This window comes from Festucalex cinctus, chromosome 15, assembly GCF_051991245.1.
Source record: "Festucalex cinctus isolate MCC-2025b chromosome 15, RoL_Fcin_1.0, whole genome shotgun sequence".
NCBI lineage: Eukaryota > Metazoa > Chordata > Actinopteri > Syngnathiformes > Syngnathidae > Festucalex > Festucalex cinctus.
The window spans coordinates 17,656,291-17,675,098 of record NC_135425.1 but is presented as its reverse complement, the minus strand read 5'-3'; the positions used below and the strand labels follow the sequence as shown (position 1 = coordinate 17,675,098).

General features: G+C 38.1%; 1 protein-coding gene and 1 long non-coding RNA gene across 4 annotated transcripts in view; both read left to right on the top strand.

Annotated features, from left to right (window-relative positions):
- Positions 1-18,808, top strand: part of LOC144002189 (leucine-rich repeat transmembrane neuronal protein 4) — a 134,506-nt gene that overhangs the window by 40,194 nt on the left and 75,504 nt on the right. The window lies entirely within an intron of this gene.
- LOC144002190 (uncharacterized) lies at positions 14,615-16,048 on the top strand. The gene is made up of 2 exons (XR_013278685.1): positions 14,615-14,996; positions 15,683-16,048. It is a non-coding gene; the product is annotated as an uncharacterized LOC144002190 (long non-coding RNA).

Genomic DNA, 18,808 nt, shown 5'->3' with positions numbered 1-18,808 from the left:
ACTTTCTCTTGTTTTGTATTATTTGTATATAAAGTCTCCGTTTCCCAACTCCAGTGTCTTGCCTGCATTTGGGTCCTAACTCTGGAGACACGTGACCATAGTCATGGTCCTGAACAGCTCCAAGCACCTTGCCATTTTGTTTTACTTACCGCTACTTCCTTGTCCATCAGTCTTTGATTGGCTACATTCCGGTCACTTCAGAGGATTAAGTTTTTGTTCTGATCCGCATCAAATCTAATCTATTGTGCTTATTAGGCGGTATTAAAACCTTAAAATGGGACATGTTGAGCATGTCGGCCAGTTCTTTTAAGCCTGAAAGAGTGTCAGCCGACTGTCTTTGGAGAGCGGAGTCCCCAGGTGGGAGCACTTTTCTGTTGCCATATTTCACTCTAAACCTCTGAGCTTGTTAGGATTCCCTGTCACGTTCCATCTTGGCTAAGCTCCCCAAATAGGGCAGGGGAAATACAGGCTTTAGTTCTTTCAAAAGTAGTTGTTGAGGAAACGATTTATAGCGGGATCCAAGTGAGTGTGAACATCAAATCACATTGAGACATTGCCGCATAAAAGTCACTCTCAAAGCACTAAAATCAAGAAAAATGACCAAATCAGCATGTTTAGACTGCCAAAATCCTCATGGTGGGTGATGAAACTATAGGGAGGATGAAATGAAAACACATGATTGTCGGAGGGTTTCACATCAAGTTGGATTGGCGCAATGCTAACTAGAACACATGCAGTTTGTTTTGAGCTTGCTAAATGGTTTAATCAGTGGGCAGGTCTGACAGCTTCACTTGTTCTCAGTGTCTAGTCTGACACCATCAGTCATTACCTGTCAATCATCAGTTGGTCCATGTCTACTCTCACATATTTGATAAGCCATTTTTTTCTGGTTTTGCTCTACCTAAGAGGATGTTGTCTCAATTAAATTTTTACTGTATTATTCATTTTAATTAGTTTGATTATCCCTGATTATTTTGTTTGGAATATGAAAATCTGTTCAATCTGTGTGAGCTATACAAATACAGTATCCTGTCAGTTGTCCATGCTTTGCTCGGCACAACTTTTAATTGGTAATCCTCAACTTTTGAGGACATTTGGAGATTAGAAAGACGCACAGTGGCTAAAGTAAAATGTCACATAGTAAAATATGTATTTGTAAAGATCACTCCAGTATTAATCATTAGCTCTTAAAGCTTTTTTGGCTGACTTTTTGGCATTGCTTAAATATGTGATTAATAAGACAAGATGGGAGTCAAGTCTTATTTCTTCTGAAAATATGCTTCTTGCATGGTAAATTGAGCAAACTGGGGGCTATTTGTTTTGTTTATTTTGGGCACTTCTTCATGTAGTTTTGTTGCTTTTACTTAATGTGACCCACTTATAGCCCACTCTCTTTACTTTACAAAATATTCTTTCCTGTGTGTATTTACTGGATTGTCTGTGTTTCGCAAATTGATTGCTTTGCACATCCATTTCCTAGTTTTTAGTATGGGTTTTAAATCATTTGTCAGGCTGCACAGTGATGCATGTGCCAAGCACATCTGCACATCTCTCACATTCATTTGTTGCTTCTATCAGAATTTCAGAACTGAATTGAGAAAGACCCCTAAATTCCAATTTAATTCTTCAATTCTTCAATATAAATTTCATTGAAAAGGCAAACAGGAAGCTGAGAATAAATTTATTTTTCCTTTTTTTTGTCTATACTGTATTAGATGGCCTCCAGGCTATAGGCAACTTGGGAGAAGCTCCAGTTATTCAAGGATACGTGGTCAAAAATGAATACATTGTTACATGCTCATCATTGTATGCGCCAAGATGGATAAGCACATGGATATAATGTAAATAACGTATTTTTCCAAAACAGCACTCACTGTTAGACTGCAATGTATTTCAGGAAATATTTACATAATTGTAATTTACCCGCTAAATTATGTATACATGTATTGAGACTAAGTAGGTTTTGAGTCCTAAATTTTAGTCTCAGTTGAACAAACACTCCCGAAATAGGCAGATGTGTAACGCTAGAGGGGATGTCTGTTCAACCATGCATCATCGTTTTTCCTAAAGCTAAAAATTCTTCAAAGCAAATCCCGGCATATGCGAAGTAACTCTTCGTCTTTGGATTTTTTTTTATTATTTTTTTTAGCCCACATTGACTAAAAACAAGAGAATCTTTGAAACTAGCACAGTTTTGGGGGGACTGCCCCCATTTATGGATGTCCTTTAGGAACATGAAGCTGGTGATGATGCCGCTTTACCAGACTCAGCAGGTATCTCCCTCCAAATCCTGCTCTGCGAGAGAGCTGGACTCGAGGCAGACTGAAGCGCAGAGGCCTGTGGCAGGGCTGGATAAGATGGATGACATGGAAACAACACAAGCGGACTGTAAATGAGGATAGAAGCAGACACTGGGGAGTGTAGCAGGGACAGGGTGGTGTCTGGAAGGCAAAAAGCCAGCAGGGCCTCAGCCCAGATGCTCTTATTTAACATGTCCAAGAATTCATGCTGCCTTGAGCCACCGTGAGGACATTATGGGATTTCTTCATCATCGACTTTCTATGTGACTGACAGCTATCTTTATTGATTGACACTTGGGAGACTGGCAGCCTGCTCCGAGAGGGCCGTGGAAGATTAATTGACTGTACCCCTGGTTGGTTGGTGGAGATAACTCATCCTACCTCAATTCGGTGCAGACTATTCGGAAAGGATGCATTTGGCAGAAATTCTCTTTTACATTCAGCAAGCGACACATTTTCTTCAACTTCGTTGTCTTTTATTTTTTCGAGTGGAAGCGAAAGACGGCGGGTGGGGGTCGCTAATGCTAAATGTTATCTTCGATGACAGTTCAACAGCGCTAAAAAGTCAATGCGCTCCCAATTATCCAATCTTTTTTTTTTTTTTTTTTTGCTCTGTCCCAGCAGCTATTAGAAGCTGTGCCATTTACCTCACGCTGGTCATGTGTTGTAGCAATGAAAATAAACTGCTAGAAAGTTCAGCTTGCGTTGTCTGACCAGCAAATGGTGACCTCAGACTACATTTCCCATGATTCATATATCTGCACCGTCTTAAAATATTTGCCTAAGTCTTTTTTTCCCCTCTCTAATCCCTAAATCATCTCCTCATTATGCAAATTGTTAATTTTTTTTGTGTTTATTGTAAAATCAGAAAAAATGATTTGAAGAAGGTGTCTGTGAAACCAGGAAATAGTTTGACTTCCTAGTGCCTAATGACAACTGAGTGATTGCCATAAAAGTGGAAAAACAATGGATTGCTGTTGCTGTTGTTATATTTATGAAATATGCTGACATCCCTGCCTGAACCTCCATCTAAAATTGCATTACACTACCTGTGCCAGGACTTAGATGGGGATTTACCGAGTCTGAAATCTAGTCTGCTTTTTGTAGTTGTGCCCGTTTTTACGCATGGGCGCCTGTCTATTTGTATCAATTTATACATTTTAAGAATTTTGTTTATGAAATAGCAATGAAAAAAAGTGTAAGTCAACCAAACTCTTTTCTTTGTAGCCAATATATTGCATTAATTTCACTCACATGAAAGTTAAAGACATATTTCTTGTGCACGGTCTGTCCAGTTGGACATCTGTCTTGCTTTGGAGTGGAAGGGCTTTACTCCATGCTACATGCTTAGAAAAAGACTGTGGGTGTCTACTAAATAAAGCATTTGATAGCTGAATTATTGAATCTAAAGAATTGTATACCTGCAGCTAAAGAGCAGGACTTGGTCTTTTTTTTTTTTTCAACACGGTAGCTAAATTTTTTTCTAATTATTTGATCCACATTTGAACATTGTTTTAATAGTGCCTAATCAATATTATGTATAGGACATATAACCTACACGTACAAAAACCCTCATAAAATTAAATCAATCACAAATGTGTTGCATAACACAAATTTTACTGAAAACAGTAAATTAGAAATGTGCAACTACCACACAATGAAGCAGCCAAGTCACAAATTAGGCATGATTGAAGTCTCCATTTTTCTGATTACACCACTCCGACAGCAACATCCAAATAAAGCAAAGGGAATGTCCTTCCTAATCATCAATGGTGCATGTTATTACTTTCCAAAACTGCTTCCAGAAATTTGATTAACATTCTTTAAGCAGAATTCCACAACAAACTTTCAGAGTCACTCTGGTATGGAAGTAGCACTGCTATTTCAATACATTTCAAATACCCTCTTGAGCAATGCTGATAAACAACATCCAAAGCTAATATCCATTTTAATTTGCAGCAGATACATAATATCTGCACTGAGGTCATCCTATTGATTTAATGTAAGCTGCCTCAGTGTGAGGAATGACTTTTATTGACATACCACAGCTTTGCATTTTAAATAGATTTTGCAGTTGGACACTCCTTGTCATTTTTCTGAATGTACAGCTTGAGAATCTTAAATGCAGATTATGGCATTTGTGATTCAACTGGCGCTGTGTCATATTAACTGAAAGGTGAAGGCTTCATGAACCGTAAAAGTGTCCAAGTCCACTCTTGCACTCCAGAGTTGAGGATCAGGAAGGTCTTCTCCATTCAAAAGAAAGCTGCTTTGCAAAAAGTAAAAGTAGCCAACAAGGAATTTGGATTGAGGAGCATCCAATTTTCTGCTTCAGTAGATGTGTGGGTATGTAAGTATATGTATGGAGCCATATGATTTATACATCTGCAGCCCTCAATCCGGACTTGACTATGGACAGACTGATGGGATGACCGGCCCACAGACGGATGGACAGACGGAGGAATGGATGATATATGTGTGTGTTTTTCTGCCCTGCTCCGACTCAGTCATCGACAAGCTGTCCAAGCTCAAAGTAATTTAGAGACCTTACACCAAAGAGTGTCTGAGTTATGCCATTTCTCTCTACCTCTTCCACATAATTTCACCCACCAAAATTATTTTGTGTGATTTTATTTAGTCGTCCTCACATTATTTGATAAGCAGTTCTTTCAACTTTAATAATTGCATTTGAAAATAACTTTCCATATTATTGAGGTAATATATTGCTCCCCTGTGTGTGACCTAGCATCTTTTGACCTACCTGCAGAATGTTGCCATGCTGCATTAAAAAAAAGAAACTAAAACTTGCATTTTAATCATATTTTATCATATATTGTGGCTTTTCTCACTACTCCATTACGGTGTTTATTTTGTTGAGCTTCTTTGAGATTAATAAAAATCACTTTATCAATCAATAAATCAAATTCAATGATCCTTGCTAAAATCTGTATAAAAATGTCAAATTATCATATATAATAAATAATAACATTTTTACAGTGATTTGAGTATCTGGCAAACCAACAATTTATGTATATGTATCAATACAATGAGACAATGAAACTTTTTTGTGTGTTTTTTTGTGTGTGTTTGTTTTCACACCAAAACGGCCCTCAGAGGAAAAGCCATAACTACAAATTGCCCCGTGATAAAAATGAGTTTCACACCCCTGCCATATAGTATGTCCCCTTTCCCAATCATCAGACCGCAGCATGCCACCAGGAAATGATGGTGTGTACTGCACAGGGGTGGTGATTTTGAGTAACCTGTGAAACAAGGTGACAAAAATACAGCGATAACATTGAATGCAGCAATCATACAATATACCGGGGGAAAACATCTCTATGTAAAATGAAGATGAGAAAAACTGTATGGAACTGTATGTTAGTAGTGCCAACATCATAAACAATTGGAGGATACGTGATGGGATACAAAGTGGTCATTTATGTTTAATGTTTCTATCTGCTTCAGGAGCTGAGATCGCAATTATTTAGTAGGCATTGGCAATATTGTTGAATTTCCAAGAAAACGTCAGGTTTTGGGGGGTGATTCTAAAGTCACCCATAGGTTTTAGAGGAATTTTTAGGCAGGTGCTTTAGGCCTGAATAGGTGAAAGGTCTAAAGCCATGAGTGATGCAATAAATAAATCATGAGAACGTTAACCTTGTGTATTAATTGGGTATTTACCGTATTTTCCGCACTATAAGGTGCACCGCATTATAAGGTGCACCTTCAATGAATGACATATTTTAAAACTTTTTCCATATATAAGGCGCTACAGTAGATACTGTGGTTACGTTATGCATCCATTAGATGGTGCTGCGTTAAAGGGAATGTCAACAAAACAGTCGGATAGGTCAGTCAAATTTTATTAATAGATTACAAACCAGCTTTCTGACAATGCCATTCACTCCCAAAATGAATAAACAGTTGTTTTATTATTTTCTCTGAGGTAAAGTATTAGTATTAGCGAGCGATCCAAGATGGCGGGATCTCCAATCGTGCAGGGTCACTGATAGCATCTTGACAGCGAGACCTGTTGCGGCTCAATATTGATCCATATATAAGGCGCACTGGATTATAAGGCGAATGGTCAGCTTTTGAAAAAATTGAAGGCTTTTAGGTGCGCCTTATAGTGCGGAAAATACGGTAATATGAAACTGAGACTTATCTCCGTGCTTCATGAGAGTACTTGTGTTGAAGAGCAACAATGTATTTGTTTTCAAGCTATATTCACCAATTTAAATTGGTTAATAGTCCGTAAAAAATAACAGACAGAGTAGGGATAATCTGTTAGTATTAATTTGTGAATACAAAATAATTTGACCACATTTGGACATACAAGGTTTCCAATTGACATGGAATGCATCATGGGGGATTTGCGGATGAATTTTTGGACGACATGTCGGGTACATATCGGTACGTTCCCAGTTGTTGGTTGTCTCCACTAAGGATTTGGCTCTAGGACATTTTCTTGAGGGAGTGGCACCTCGGCTTATATATAGTAGAACTCAGAAATATTCATACCTCACTCTCACTCACACTATATTGGAAGTTCCTTACAACCTGAGCCACACAGCAGTCATCCCTCCCCCCCACCCCCTGCGGAGAGAAGCAACAGCCTTTATTACATTTCTTTTTAATCAGTTGATCCGTGCTTTAATACAGAGGTAAACATAAAAACTCAACTCAGTAAATGAACAGTTGGAGCTGTTTTATAATAGCATGTAAATCTTTCTGGGCTGGTAATGAGAAATCAAAATCTCTCACACACACACACACACTCACACAAATGAGAGCAGTGTGCAAGCAGTTCATCTTTGGAAATGTTTGCCGCCGAGAGACTTGGAGGAGGACATGTTAATCCACGTGAGCAAATGACAAACCATTTGGATGAAACAAGAAACTGTTCATCTCGCCCCAATTGGATGTTCATTTGTCCCGTTTCCATAACAAATGTTTTTATAGTGTTTTTTTTGGTGTCTTTGGCTCGATCATGTTCTGAGATAATCACACGGCTTATGCTCACAAATTGTAAAGTTTGTGCCGTGAATTGTGTAAATGTTTCTATTGAAACATTAGCGACCCAACAGAGGGATGAGACGAGCAGCCTTTTTCCCTGTATCTAGGCAACAAGAAACCCACAGAATTCTTTTCGATTTTTTTGTCTTTCGCTCCAGGAACCCGAACCCCCACCCATCTTACTCAAGAAAATAAAAATGCTTCTTTTTTATTTATACTTTGAGCCCTAAATGTGTGCAGATGTTACTGTAAACACTTGCGGTTGTTCCGGTGGATTCCTGGCGCGGAGAGCAACGGCTGTGTTTTATGGCTCTCCTTGAGCAGTGATGAAATGTTTACCAGTGGAATGACGGGTGGCTGTGTGTGGGAGGACTCGCTTGCGCCTATGGAGTGATGTGGAGGAAGGAGGAGTAGGAGGATGAGATATAGGTGGAGCTTCATGACATGCAAGTTCAGCCCCCACATAGATAAATCAAACGCGGGTGCAAAGTTTGCCAGAAACGTGTGTTTTGCCTTGAGCGTGTGTCTACGTTTATACAATGTCATGGCGAGCACCTGCGGTTGTTTTGGTTCTTTGTCATTGGCACTGTGATTCCTCCTGTTTTAATAGTCGATTCTCCCTTCCGCCCACCAGCCTTCAATTTGCAGTCATTTCCGGACATCAGGCTTATGTAAGCTCCACTTATTTCATGATGCTTGGCATTCAGCGTTGATGCTTTGAAAATGAGTTGCCACAGAAACAAGGCTACTTTTTTTTTTTTTCCTCACATTTTGTTGCTTTAAAGACGTGCGCCTAGAGAGGTGGAAAGGTTTCCTGTCCTGTGCATGTAGGGATTTCTCATGTCAGTGATGATGTTAACACGCGCAAACCAGGTTACTGATCTAATTTGGTCTCTGCAGTTTTTTAATTCTTCTGTGTCGTCCATGTTTACCTGCACTTAATTCCACCTTATAGAATGTAGGGTCAATGCCTCATTCAGCCCATGTAGCTTAATTGCAAATTAAATGTTACAGTCAATGAGAACACTGAAGCATGTGCAGAAATCCAGATCAAACTTTTGATCGATGGTCGTATTTTCCTGCCAGAGGAATTTGGTTTCCAAGCGGATAGCCTGTGGGTGTTAACACTTTTTTTTTTTTTTAAAAGTCCAACATGATCAGACTAAAGCAGTTTGGGTATTCATGTAACCATTTGTTGTTGCTGTTGTTGTTGTTGTTAGTACATGCAAACTGTGTTCATGTGTATGTGTCCTTGAGCAAGAAACAAAGCATCTAACAACTTCTGATGAGCAGATTGGAAATGTGCATGATAGCAGACACCATCTGTTTATTAATATGGCGGTCAATGAGAGCACATTTTTTAGTACTGGAATGCTTTGAAAGGCACGATGTAAATCTATTATTGTTATAATAATAATAACAATAATAACAATAATAATAATAATTATTATTATTATTAATAATATTATTATTATTATTATTATTGTTGTTGTTGTTATTATTAAATGTTAAATTATTGTTATTTTATTATATTTATCATCATCTATTATTATTATTATTATTATTATTATTATTATTATTATTATTATTAAATGTTACATTATTGTTATTGTATTATATTTATCATCTATTATTATTATTATTATTATTATTATTATTATTAAATGTTAAATTATTGTTATTTTATTGTATTTATCATCTATTATTATTATTATTATTATTGCATGTTAAATTATTGTTATTTTATTATATTTATCATCTATTATTATTATTATTATTATTATTATTATTATTATTATTATTATTAACTTTGGTAACAAATGATGTTGCAAAGTCAAAAAGCACAATCTTGTAATCAGTCTTTCTTTTTTTTTTGTGTCCTTGCATTTTGATTAGATTTAGGTTTGTTTGTGTGTTTATGTCTCGTTTTCTTACATCTGATGTACATCTCCACCTGTTCTCGTCAGCCGTTCCTTGCGTCAACCAATCAGCTCCCTACAGCCACTTGTGTCTTGACCAGGTGTGCCTCGTTGTCTCGTCAGTTTGTTTGTATTTAGTTCCCTGCTTTCATTCAGTCAGTGTTGGTTCGTTGTGGTTGCTGTTGTCTTATGTCATGTCAAATGTCCCTGTAGGTTGATGTGATGAGTGTTTTGTTTATCTGTTACTTTGAATCTTGTTTTTTGTTTTTGTTTTTAGTAAATAATGAAAATTAAGATTAATCCCCCTTGCTTCCTTGCTTCTCTGTGATGGATCCTCACAAGATTTGTTCCTTCCTACCAGGGCAGAACAGACTACGGTCATACATCAAACACTCTTGCCCATGTTTTGCTAAAACTTTGCTCTATCCTTTACTGCTGTAAAATATGATTATCTTCACCCCATCTACACTTCTCACAGGACTTTGTGACGAAGTAGGTGCCAGTTGTTTATGTATTACACCCCAGGCACAACTGTGGTGGCAGTAGTGGGATGAATCGCTGTGAGGGCCTTGGTTGTATGCCAGTGTGAAGGTTTCTTCAATACTGGGGGTCTCCTGATATCGGTGAAGATTGATGCATCGTGTATAAGTGGGGGTGGTTATGGGAGGCTAGCATTTAGCTGCCTTTTTTTTCCAATGTTATCATAGTTAATGGCAATCAATGTAAGAAGCAGCAGAAGTTTCCTCACATTCTTCCTTTGTTTTGGGTTTGCTCATGGGGGTCATTGAATTGTTATGGTCTTGTATTATGTTGTCCCTGAAGTATTGCTCAGCTTTATTTTGTCTATAGTCATTTTATTTTTTAGTTGCTATACAGTTGTTATGAGAGGTATTAGTCGGTCTTAATTTGTCTAGTCATCTTTCTTTTGTAGTTGCTATACAGTGGCTATGTCCCTCAGGTTATAATGTTTGATGATGTTAGCAATAGCAACTCTTAGTGTGTCTAGTCTTGTGCTTGTCCCTTATGATGAGAGTTGATGAGAGATCAGTTGCTATGGTATTAGTCACTATTAATTTGGCACTCTTATGTCGCCGTACAGGCTTTTATTGTGCCATATAGAATTGTGCCTTGCTACAGCTGGAGTTTCTGAGTGACACTACGGTCAGGACGTTAAGGTTGCTTTGCTGAGGTTTTTCTCAGCATGTCGAGGTTTTTAAAATAATTCTCTTTTTCCCAACTCCCGTGTCTTATCTGTGTTTGGGTCCATATTCCACACCTCACTTGACAAGATAAAAGCATAATGTGTCTACTTCATTGCTTCAAATTAATTTCATCAGCGAAAAATACTCTGCACCATTATAAGAGGATTTATCCTTCAGTGTTCAGCAGTATACAGTGCACTCTCCTGCGTTTCAAAGAGTTCCGTGTAGCGGTGTGTAAACAGGGTGGTTTCTAAAAATGTCCTATTGCCGGCCCACTTTTATAACCACCTATGCTAGAGGAATAGTATACTGGTTCAGAAGAGATGTCGGGAGACTTAGTAGGCCAGTTGTTAATTATATTCACGCTTCTCTGCGCAAGCACAAGGCACAGCTGTAGTGTAAAAACTGTGTTTGAAAAGGTATGTGCTGGTTGATCATTGTATGAGCATAATTCTCAATTATTCAATACTCACAAAGTACCTCTAAAATCACAGTAATAGATTGCAAGATAAACAAATGACAATAAAATATAGTACCGTACTGTATTCATTCAAGATTAAAAAGAAACAAACCCGAGCATGGCAAATGCTGCCTTTGGTTTTTCATCCAATAAAACTTACAAAGAACGAAAACAAAATGCCAGTACGTTTGTTTACTCTCTTGTGATTGTTTGTGTTTTGTGTGTACATCACTCTCTGGCCAAATGGGGTTTATTGGAGGAGCATGAAAGAAACTGAGAAGATAAGCTAAGACACTCCTTTAAGCACCTCTACATCCATTAAGGTGGAGATTATAGCTTCAAAGCTAATTATTTTTCTCATTCTTTTCATGGAGATTGTGCTGAAAATCAAGAAGTGTGGCCCCTTTCGTTTCAATTTCCTCCCTAATAAATTCACAAGCTTTTATCCCTTGTCCCAATATAATGGCAAATTAAAATTCATTGAGTTTCAGCGTGTTCATTAGGCTCTGAAGGTGAGAGGATGTGGTGCTTTAGCAGCACTTGTCTTCCTCTGTGGAAGTGAATGACAAATTGAGTGTCAGTTAAGAATGCAGATCAAGTGTGAACTTGTTTTGGTACATATGCTCGGTGGATATCACTTTCACGCGATACATTTATGAAAACAATTTAAAAAAAAGATAAAATACATAAAATGCCATATGAATTAAGTTGGTAAGGATTTGAGTAGTGTTACATATCAAAGAAGTATTAATCTCAACTGACAATGCCTTCACTATCTTCTACGGAAGGAAAGACTGACAAAGAGAACAAGCACATAAAAGGGAGTTCATCAGGTCTTAGCCCACTGTGTGAGACTTGCTAGACATGCGTGCATGCTCACGCACGTGTATTTCATAGTGGGTGAATGAGAACGTGCTTGTGAGTAGGGGTTGGAAGGTGATGAGAAAAAAATCAAGGACAGCCGCCCGTGAGCTTTCGCTAACTCTGTTAGGTCAGACCGGCATTTTAATAAGGGCTGCTGAATACCACTGTTTCATCCCCCCTGGGGAAGCCAAACACACACACACGCACTCACAGATCTTTGAGCATGTATGCAACCAGTGTACTAGGGTTGGAAATTGTAAATGCTCACGTGTACACATTGCATACAGTCCTCAACATAAATGAGTTCACCCACTTTGAAAAATAACATTTGATTTGTGATTGGATTCCCATGAATTGAATTATTTTTTTACTTTAATTGTAACAAATTTATTGTTGCTAGACTTTCACTGTCAGTTATTATACTGCTGAAAATGACATTTCTAACTGTTCTGATTGACTTACGTTGTTCAGTGATGGCAGTAATGTGTAACCGGTAATATAATTAATGTCACTTATCCAATTAACTGTTACTATTTTTGTAGTTTCTCTTAGTAAAAAAAAAAAAAAAACTGCAATGTTTGCTTTCTTCTTCTGCCTCGCGGAGTGATGTCACATAGGCGCCGCATGACGTTTTCAGCCAACGGCACAAACAATGGAGTGAGGAGAAGACTCATTTCAGTAATCTATTTGCAACTTACGAGATCTTCACTCCTTGCTTCTTTATTTATGTTAGCACCTCCTATCAGAAATCCCTTTGAAAAAAGTATGAAATTAACAGATTCCTCAATTATGTCATAGCATGGAGATGGAAACTAGAAGTAAGATGACTTCATTGACGTGTGTGGCTGAATTATCTCTTTTTTTTTTTTAAGAGGAGGCTCAAAACACACCTTTTTAGTTTTGGCTTTTTAAATTATTTGTTTTACTATTTTCATTTAGGCCTATTTCTATTTATCATTATGTTGTTTAGCTATTAGCTTCGGTTTATTATTTCATTTTAGCATTGTTTTTAGCTTTTTATTTTGTCTTTTACCTTGTTTTAAGCTTTACTTTCTGGGATGGCAGAGCCCCCTGTGTCTGTAGGCTTTAATCCCTCGAAGTGTGGATTAGCTCCCCCTGGGTGTTTTTCCTCACAAGGTTTCTCTGTGCCCCGCCATCCCGTTTTTAAACCAATGGTCTTCAGGTTGTGTGTGTGAGCATGGGCACACTCGTGGGGATGTTGGCGGCAGGGGGTGTTTTTTTAATGTATTTTTCTGTCATCATATTTTTTGCATTAACTTCACTTCTATTCACTTTATTGATTTCACTATGTCAAGTCATCTTTATTTATATAGCGCTTTCAAACGGCCTTTTCTGACAACCAAACAAACTTCCCAAAAAGAAGTTCTCAGCTTCAAAAAAGTTGGTAATCACTACCATAGAACATTATAATTATGAATAGAAACTCAAGGCATTCTAGCAGGGCGGCACGGTGGATGACTGGTTAGGACGTCCACCTCCCACTACTGAGGACTCGGGTTCGAGTCCAAGCACCGTTCTTCCTGGGTGGAGTTTGCATGTTCTCCTCGTGCCTGTGTGGGTCTTCTCTGGGTACTTCGGTCTCCTCCCACATTCCAAACACATGCATGGCAGGTTAATTAAGCACTCTGAATTGTCCCTAGTTGTGCTTGGGAGTGTGGATGGTTGTTCGTCTCTGTGTGCCCTGCGATTGGCTAACAACCAGTTCAGGGTGTACCCCGCCTACTGCCCAAAGCCAGCTGAGATAGGCTCCAGCACCCCCCGTGGGGAATAAGCGGTCAATAAAATGGATGGATGGAGTGATGGGTATTCGAGCAAATATGTTGGATTGTAATGTATACTCATGTAGAGCACTGTGTATATATAATGCTACGTTCTAAATTTCTTACAGCTCAATCATGATCCTAATGGGACAAGCATGCATGGATTAACCTCAACATTGAAAATTGTTGTTGAATGCTGAGTGATTCTGTTGCCGCCAAGCAGAAATGCCAAATAAAAACATGGCAAAATGCTTATCTTGCTTCCAGGACTACTGGAAACCCCTCCGTGCACCAACGGTGGTTAGTACACATTGCATGTCATACTGATCCCTAGACACGATGCAAATATTCTCCCAGGGCTGTACGTAAAGAATGCAATCACAACATACTTCAGAGCAATTGTGATGGGATGCTTAGTAAGGTTCTGAGGTGATGTGAGGGTATAATTTATTTTCTCCCCTCGGCCTCAGCTATGATGTTTGATGGAAAAATTCCAGTGTTTTAGAACTGTCTGAACATTGTCTGGTTTCAGAAAGTTAAGTGCATCTGTCCTTGAGACAGACGCGATAACCGCTACTCCACGTTGCTTCACATATTTCAATCATTATTGCTTCATCAAGTCACCCATTAATATTTATACAATTACTGTATGACAAAAGTAAGAGGCTGGCAAAGAAATACTTGTAAATGCATCATTTCCTTCATGAAAGTAACAAAGTGGGAAGGACCCGCAAGCATGTGCAGGGACAGTTAAAAACTGTGTGGCTTTATGGATGACATCCAGAGACAAGTCAAAGCAGAGAGCCTTCAAAAGAAAGGCTAGATCAGTGATCCCCAAACCTTTTACACCAAGTACCACCAAAACGACACTTAGCCCTCTAACGTGCCACAATTGTGACTGGTGTAACCCAGGTACAAAATTAAGTTAAGAAGTAAAATCTACTTTTTATAGAGACTGAGAAAATAGAGTAATGAAGATATAACATTTATGTTTAAAACAAACTGAAAAGAGAACGATAATAATTGAATTAATATTCGTATTGTAAAATTAATTTTTACAAGTGCACTTGAAGGCCCCCCATGGCCTCAACCAATCAGAAGCAACATAGGTCACGTTCAGCCTATGGATTGAGAGGTCAGTTTAGGCGCGCTTCCGCCCTCTTACTTCCTCTTTTACATCGCGGGTGATGTGACGCAGTTACGAGGAGGTGAAGCAGCGAGACAAGTATAAAGTTTTTGTAAGCTTTATTTTGTGACAAAATTTATTGAGACACGCTTACTGTTGCTTACTGTTAGTGAATACAGTTTTGAGCAGTAGCTAGTTCGAGAGCTGGTTGGACCGGAGTCAGAACTGTACACTGGAGAACTTTTTTTTTTCTTCCCTCCATTTTTCTTTTTTTTACGTGATGAGAGCGTTCGACGGCGCCCAGCTTTCGACGCATATGACAACGGTGAGCAATGCGTCTTGCTACTTAGACACCCATTCGCCATTGCTCATAGTCTGTTGAAACAAGTTAACTGTATAAAACAAGCTGTGAAGTAGAGTAAATTACATTTTCAGTTGCCAAACGAAAGAGGAATCTTTTGTATGTGTTTTGTTTTATAATGTGATTGCTGTGAGTGAATTTGTGTATTTCCAACTGTGAACTGATGCAGATAAAGAGGTGAATTTTTAGTACAACTCTTCATTATATTAGAAGGCCTATAATATAAGAAGAGTAATTAAGTACGCTAGTGTTTTGAACTCTCTTATCGAAGCTGACTTCATATGGAAATGTGATATTATTTACATTTTGTCAATTTAATTTTAATAAGCTTATGTGTGATGTTCTGGACAATTTATACCACTTAGTGATGTAACAATATGTGGATGTCTATGGTTACCTACTATGATATATGATCAAATCCTACTGTGAATTACTGGTTTTGGAAGTATTTCATTTTGAAACACATATGACTCAATGTGTTTACTTTTTGTAATTGATTATTGATATTGAACTGTTGTACAACAAAAGAAACTAAGAATTTGGAGTGAATTACAAGGTTTTGAACAATACGTAGCACATGGTATTGACATTTGAAGCTTTAGTAATTTTGTATTGAATGTAGATTGATACAAATGCGACCCTGTCTTTAGGTCAGGTTTTTTTGATACGGACGAATCTAAGGACCAGTCAACGATTCTGGATCTCATCTGGATGGCGAGCTAACCCTAGAACCTTTGAGGAGAGATAACACACACAAACACAACTTCTATTTCCTGCTGGACGGTTGGTCGTGGTAGGACAAATATTTCATACATCTTTTGGATTTATTCTTGGATTTGACAGTCACACAGGACAAGTGAACTTTAAAGACTTTGAAAAAGGGCCCCAACGATTTGAATTAAAAGGGACTGATTTGTTTTTTTGGTGCGCACATTTTTTTCACGATTTTATTATTTTTCATACCAATTGTTTATTTTCATGTTGTAACAATACATGCGTTGCTACGCAACTGCCAATCTTTGTTGTGTCATTATTGTTACTCAAACATATGGCTCCATAAGAATCTGGGTTCTTCTGATGCTAGTCCAAGTTCGTGAAATCACAATTTAAAGATTCATTACCTGTTACCTCACTAACCTGATAGGTGGGTTACACTAGCATTACAAAAGAGTGCGTGAAGCCCAAATATTAATCAAAACTGAGACAAAAGTTTTATGCTATATAACTGTGTGGGACATTAAGTTAGCAGAAGCATTTTGCATTTTTGAGGACGAAGAAATACTTCTATTCAATTGAATGCACTAAAAAGACAAGACGTTTAATGTCAAAACTGGTGAACATTATTAAGTTGAGGAGTGTTCAAAAAACACCAATATGCCAAAGATGAGCAGGTTAATTGGAACAGGTGAGTGTCATGATTGGGTATAAAAGGAGAATGAATATTCTCAAAAGATTCAGAAAATATGGAGAAATCTCTGTTGGAGGCGAAGACGAAAACCAACACTCGATACCTGTAACCTTTGATCCCTCACACTGCACTACATTACAAACCAGCATTGCCACATGGGATTAGGATTTCTTCAAAAAAAAAAAATCATTGTGAGTGAACACAGTCAATGCAAGTTAAAACTCTGCCAAGGCAAACCGAAATCCATTTCTCAAAAACACACAGAATCGCCGCTGGCATCTCTCGGCCCAAGCTCATCTAAAATGACCTGACACAAAGTGGAAAAGTGCGCTGAGGTCTGACGAGTCCACCTTTGTTTTTGGAAATTGCGGACTTCATGTCCTCTGGGTCAAAACGGAATAGGAAAGTTCAAAAGCCAGTGTCTCTGATAATATATTAATGCCCATGGAATGGGTAATTGCATATCTGTGACAGCGCTCTAAATACTGAAAGGCACAAACATGTTTTGAACATCTTTGTCTTTTTCAGTCAATGCCTCGCCACATTCTACATGTGTTATAACAGCATGGCTTCATAGTGAAATAGTGCAAGTACTTGTCTGGCCTGCCTACAGTCCAGACCTGTCTTCCATTGAACATCCATGGTGCATTAGGAAGCCCAAAATACTACAGATACTTCGGTTGATATTGTGATTCTTTGGTGCACCACTAGAGGGAGCCTGGACGTCAACATTGGTACCAGTACCACACTTTGAGAAACACTGGTTAGATCAATGGTTGCTTCATACTATTTCCGATAAAAGCAAAGCCATACAGTCCATAATGTCCACACACAAGCACACACACTGCTGGCTGCTGCTATCGATCCGATGTTTTCAAAGCAGTCAAGATGCTCCATTGTTGCGATGCCTCATTCGATTGCCCCTGTCACACTCCCAGCAATATTACACTCTATGTTCGAGATTGTCACAATTTTAGAACATATTTCACTCAGCCCAGTTATAGCACCTTTTTTCTCTCTTCCTCTACACTCAAAGGGGAAAGACAGCAACATCTATGCATCTATTTAAAATCTATGCATGTGCAGTTTTTGTATGCAGTGCATATATGTTTTATTTACTAGACAAGTTTGCAGTTGCCGTTGGGAACAAACTAATAGGTTGACCTTTTAAGCTCACAAACGTGTAATATGACTGCATCCAGCTCCCATTCTATTTTCGTAACATATGTTATTCACAGCAGATGGTGAAAGGGATCCGATTGGTTCTGATAGAACTTGCTTGGCTTTTTGAGCAAGATGAAACCACTCTGATTAGCTTTGCTTTATATTTATTTATTATTGTGTTGGTGCTGACCCCCGCACTCGAGATTCCATTCCAGATGCCATTAGAATCTGTCACAACAATAGCAATGTCAATAGCCATGTCTTCATGATCACCAAATATGTGTCTTGGTTATCTCTTTGACCGCCAAAAACGTTTAATGACATACGCTAAAATCCTAATGAATGCTGCTATAAACGTTAATTGACATTAGGGTTATTTTTTTGTTTTGTTTTGTTTTTCTCAATGGGCAGTGCAACGTCTTGTGCAGCACTGCCTTGTCATTGGGGTTGTGAAATCCCAAAACAGCCTCTAATTATGGCCAGCAGATGGCAGCATTGTATCTTTTCAATGGGCTCACGGTATATGAAATTACAATGAAACGTGACAGATCTGATGAAATTGAACGTTATCAAGGATGATGTGAATGATCAAAGCCTTTGTCACATTAAACCTAATTCACACAGCGTCAATAAACAAAAAAATATATATTGTCAAAGTCACTGTTGTGCAAAAAATGTATCTTTTCACAAAAAGCTTGTTTTCTCTATTTCTTTTTCTATTTTCACTTATATCACTGAAATTACCTATTTTCGAATGGTGATTAATAAAGAACGGAATAAGGCAGAAACATACTTTTTTTGTGTGTTTATGTAGTCGTAGCGCACAATATTTTGTTGAAAGATGAGTGAAAATGCTCTAAATCGGCTGGCACTGTTGGGGTTGTTTTTTGGATCATGTTTGGCAGTCAAAGAGTTAAATGCAGTGCACCATTGTGTGCTAATTTACAGTATATCCATTCACAAGGACATATGAAACCTGATATTATCACATGCATTATTATTTTTTTTAGTAATTGGTATCTGATTCATTTAGAATAAGGATAATTTTATTCATTTATCTATTCATTTATTCACTTAGATTCCCCCTGAAGCATTTCATTTCTAGTTTCATATTGTCCTTACATACACCTATGCATAACATGTATAGGGCCCGGCTCATCCAGCTGCATTATTGGTATTGCCCAATGGGTATTGGCAGCGGGAT